Below are 5,002 nucleotides of genomic sequence, written 5' to 3'. Positions count from 1 at the left end.
TACTTCCCTCTCATCTTACTATTAACTTTCCTTTTTTACAAAAGAAAAAAAAAAAAAAAAAAAAAAATTGGTGCCAGTGTGTGAGAATTATGATTACATATTTATACATAATTTTATAATAATAATAATTTCATTATTATTACTTATAAATAAAATGCTGTAATTTTTATTTCAGTCCATTTAGGCCAGTTACTACTGCATTTATGACTAATATTTGGCTCAAAATTATCAAAATGGTCAAAATGATCAAAAGTTACTTTTTTCCCCCTGTGGTTACACAGAGCACATTGGTTTCTTAAATAAACAAACAAACAAAAAAAAATCATTCTTAATTTTCTTTTTGCTAGGCCTATATTGGCAGGCCAAGGCCAAATCTAAACTATTGGCCTGAATGGGCCAGCAGAAATGAAAATCCATATTGTTGAGCCCTGTTTATGAACCTTTAAACTGCTAATTATTTTAAATAGTGTGCATTAAAAGCAGAGGAAGTATGATTTTGGGAAAAAATGTGATGTGTGTGTGGATACGGTGTCAGAAAGCTGGCACTGTCAAAGCTCAGTGGTCTGTGTCTCTCTGGTGGTGGAGAACATTTCTGTGGACAGTCAAGCAAACAGAGACAGAAAGAGAGAGAGAGACAGAGAGACAAGGCAAAGGAGAGAGAAAGAGATATTACATAAGCATTTGCATATCTGAATATACTTCATGTGACTCTGATGACTCAACTAATGTCACTGTTTCTGCATTGACAAACACACACACACACACACACACACACACACACATGCATGTTATTATTAGTCCAACCATTTTCTAGTATATTTACTGTCTTCACTAACAGCAGATTTGCAATCAGAATTCCCATCATTTTCCTACCAGATTTAATTTCTTTTATATTTCCCTGTGAGCGCAAACTCACCTTATGTATAAGACTATTTACACATACACACACACTCACAAGCCTGAACATGTGTACTTTAACACAGTCCCTGTCTACGTTTTAACTGCAACAGCTTGGCCTACTTTTAACATCACAACATAAATAATAAATATTAATACAGCTCTGTTGATCTTTGCATGTTCTGTGCATTTATGCACATCTCCACACATGCTTAGTTTGCATGTAAGCATGTGTGTGTGTGTGTGTGATATGACATAGTCAGGAATCCATTTTGTCATCCTTGGCTGTTCCTGCATTTTGTGAGAGGGAATAAGGCAGCGGAGGGTCATGTGACCTGTGAGCGGAGACAGATCAAAGTGTGAGAGCATGAGCGTCTATGTGTTTGAGATTACATGACATGGAACGGAGAGAGAGATTTTGACTTTAGATGGAGTGCTTCTGGAAACCTGAGCTAGGCAATGGAACAGCATTTTGGATGAAAATTCAGTCTATTTAGGCCTGTTACTACTACATTATTGATTATTATATGGCCCTTTTCATTATCAGAATCAGCTAACATGCTTAAAGGGATAGTTCACCCAAAAAAGAAAATTACCCCATAATTTACTCACCCTCAAACCATCCTAGGTGTATATGACTTTCTTCTTTCAGACAACTTTCTAATTTGTGACCGGTGTTTTGCGCTCTCCTCTGCACTTCCACATTCGTCACCTCTCACCGGACAACAGTTAGCGGAATTACCATTTATACGGTTTTAAATATGGATATTTATCTTACAAATATGCATTGATTCACTTCAGGAGGCCTTTATTAACCCCCCGGAGCCATGTGGAGCACTTTTTTTTATGAAGGACTGGCACAGTTTATTGGACTTCTACTGGACTATTGAATATCACCCATTCACAGCCATTATAAAGCTTGGAAGATCCGGGACATTTTAAAATATAACTCTGATTGTATTTGTCTGAGAAAAGAAAGTCATATACAGCTAGGATGGCTTGAGGATGGGATTTTATCTATCAGGAATTGATTAGATTGTTAAAAAAAAAACTTGATAATTTGAGCCAAAGAGAAAGTGACATTTTACATAAAACTCTTTATTTAGCTTTTCTATGGGTTATAAAGGGAACAAAAACAAGACTAAAGACAATATAATAATAGTAATAATAATAATAATACATAAAAAAAAGACGTGGGTGCTACATCTACATGGTCTATTCATTTAATAAAAAATGTTTTTTACATAAAAATGTTACATTTCACAAAATTTATTTTGATAAATAACTTACATTTTTTTTGAATAATATAAAAGCATTAAATTGTACATAAGATGACAAATATAAATAATATAATGCAAATAAGCAAAATTCTAATGTAAGCAAAACTATAATGTAAATAACCTCAAATCACATTTGTGCATTGACTTTTTCTTAAAAAAAAAAAAAAAAAACATGATTTAATCTGGGCCATGAAGAGATGAGACAACATCTTTGATGTTCTGCAAATTCCTACATTTTATGACAGCACCCCTCCCCTCCTCAGCCACAGCTATATTTTAACAAGACTCTGAACATGTCTAATCTCATCACTGCTGCTTATGTAACCAAGCCGTTCTTCGAAACCACTTCAGATTCGCTCTGCCCTCAGAGAGAGAAGGATCAGGAGAGAAGCACAAGCATCAACTGCAGGGAAAGGCTATGAAGTCTGGGAGATGTGTTGCTTTTTTAATAAACATATTTAAAATAGATTTCATGCAATGTGGAGCCATTCGTTCCATACAAAAATTGTCATTTCACCTATTGCACAATATTCACACACCATACAAAATACTCATGATAGAATTTCTGGAATCATTTTTACTGTTATTTACACATTCAATACCAGTTCTCAAATTATACTGATTATTATTTAAGCGACATAACTGTCATACATACAACCATTCAAAAGTTTGGGGTAAGTAAGACCCCAAGTTTAAAAAAAAATTTTTTTTTTAGGAAATTAATACTTTAATTCAGCAAGGATGCATTGGATTGATCTTAAGTGACAGTAAAAACATTTATAATGTTACAAAAGATTTCTATTTCAAATAAATACTGTTGTTTCAAACGTTCTATTCACAAAGGATTTACTTTTACACAAAATATTAAGCAGCACAACTGTTTTTAACATTGACAATAGTAAGAAATGTTATTTGAGCTCCAAATCAGCTTATTAGATTGATTTCTGAAGGATCATGTGACACTGAAGATTGGAGAAATGGCTGCTGAAAATTCAGCTTTGCCATCACAGGAATAAATTACATTCAAAAATATATTCAAATAGTTATTTTGAATTTTAGTAGTATTTTTGATCAAATAGAATTTTTGATCAAATAAATGGAGCCTTCTGCCTCACTACATCTGTGTGTACATTTCAGCTTGTGGGGTCATTGGGGCCCATCGACAGCACGTCCGTTTCGGTCCCCTGTTCTGATTGCGTCCCTTTAACCACAGCTGCCTTCCACAAGCCTGACCTTTCACCCTGAAGCACACAAGGCCAAGGCAAATAGTGGTCATCCAACCTCCCTGTCCACGCCTCATTCCCCTCACTTCCAAATCACATATGAGCCCTAGAAGCAAGACCAATGACATGAGGAGCAAAGGGTTACCACAGTGATAGTTACCCAAGCTCCTACTTCTCACAAAACAAATCATCATCACGCTAGTTTGACAGGGGATAACAGTCCAGCCATCCAGATGAGCTGCGTTCATGAGCATCCACAATCGCATCTTTCTGACAGGTGTGGGCGGTCAGCGTTTGACAGTGGACAGCAGTTTGAGAGCAGCAAAGAATGAAAAAGAGTGGTTGGAAATGAGACAGAAGAGCTTCTGGAGATGTGATGGGGAAAAAGGAAAATATTTTCTGAACTAAATTTAATTATGCATTTACGTACATTATCGTTCAACATTTTGGGATCTGTATGTTTTTAAAAAGAAATTTACATCCACAAAGGCTGCATTATCTGATCAAAAATACAATAAAACTACAGTAACAACAGTAACACTATAAAATATTATTATATTTTAAAATGTTCATTTTAAGAGACTTTACATGTAATTTATTCCTGTGATGACAAAGCTCAGTTTTCAGCAGTTTTTACTCCAGTCTTCACAAATCATTCTAATATGCTGATTTGGTGCTCATTATCATCGATGTTGAAAATGGTTGTTTTGCTTAAAATTTATGTGGAATCCGTGATACATTTTTTCAGTATTCTTTGATGAATAGAAGGTTCAAAAGAATGGCATTTATTTAAAAATAGAAACATTATAAATGTCTTTACTGTTACTTTTGATCAATTTAATGCATCCTTGTTAAATAGAAGTATTAATTTCTTTTACTAGCCCTAAACTTTTGAACAGTAGTGTATCCTTATTTCTCACTAATGTCCCCTCTAACACTTAATATAGAAAAATGACATAAACCATGAATGAGCATAGAAAAAATCATTCATAAATAAAAGTAAGTAACATTTTTTTTTTTTTTTTTTTATAAAAATAAATTCTAAAAATGCAAATGGTTCTCTTGTAGGGCTTCTTGTAAAATAATTATACTGAACTAAAACAATAAAAGTCTATGATATGTCCTCATTTACATAGCTAAGTTAAAGGGATAGTTCACCCAAAAATGAAAATGACCCCATGATTTACTCACCCTCAAGCAGTGTTAATTTCTTTGACTAATAATTTGTCAACAACATTTTTGTCACCGACGACGAGACGATAACGAACTAAAACTCTTTTCAAATGACAAAAACTATGACGTAAATCTATTGACATTTTTGTCAATGAATAAAAACGAGACGAAAATGTTAGGGAGGGACGATTTGGGAAGAGATTCATTCAGAACGAATTTGCTGCGTGGTTCGTAGGTTAGATGCGTACATATGAAATGGCGGGACATAAGCTAACATACACTTGCTGTCCCCATTAGATGCAACAAATGCCTCGTTTATAATGGGTTTTATTGGTTTTGTCTCGTCGCTCCGGGACACGGCATCACAGTATGGTAAGGGGCGTAACATTTCTGTCACACGCTTGAGGTATTCGGCCAATCACAATGCAC

At 34.5% G+C, this 5,002-nt stretch overlaps 1 protein-coding gene across 1 annotated transcript in view; it reads right to left on the bottom strand.

The window, feature by feature from the left end:
• Positions 1–5,002, bottom strand: part of LOC107711948 (mitochondrial peptide methionine sulfoxide reductase-like) — a 36,384-nt gene that overhangs the window by 3,716 nt on the left and 27,666 nt on the right. The gene's annotated exons all lie outside the window — the stretch shown is intronic.

The sequence above is a fragment of the Sinocyclocheilus rhinocerous genome, unplaced genomic scaffold (genome assembly GCF_001515625.1).
Source record: "Sinocyclocheilus rhinocerous isolate Xijiao unplaced genomic scaffold, SAMN03320098_v1.1 scaffold2117, whole genome shotgun sequence".
Classification (NCBI taxonomy): domain Eukaryota; kingdom Metazoa; phylum Chordata; class Actinopteri; order Cypriniformes; family Cyprinidae; genus Sinocyclocheilus; species Sinocyclocheilus rhinocerous.
The sequence above is the reverse complement of the archived record's forward strand: the minus strand, read 5'-3'. Positions and strand labels throughout refer to the sequence as shown.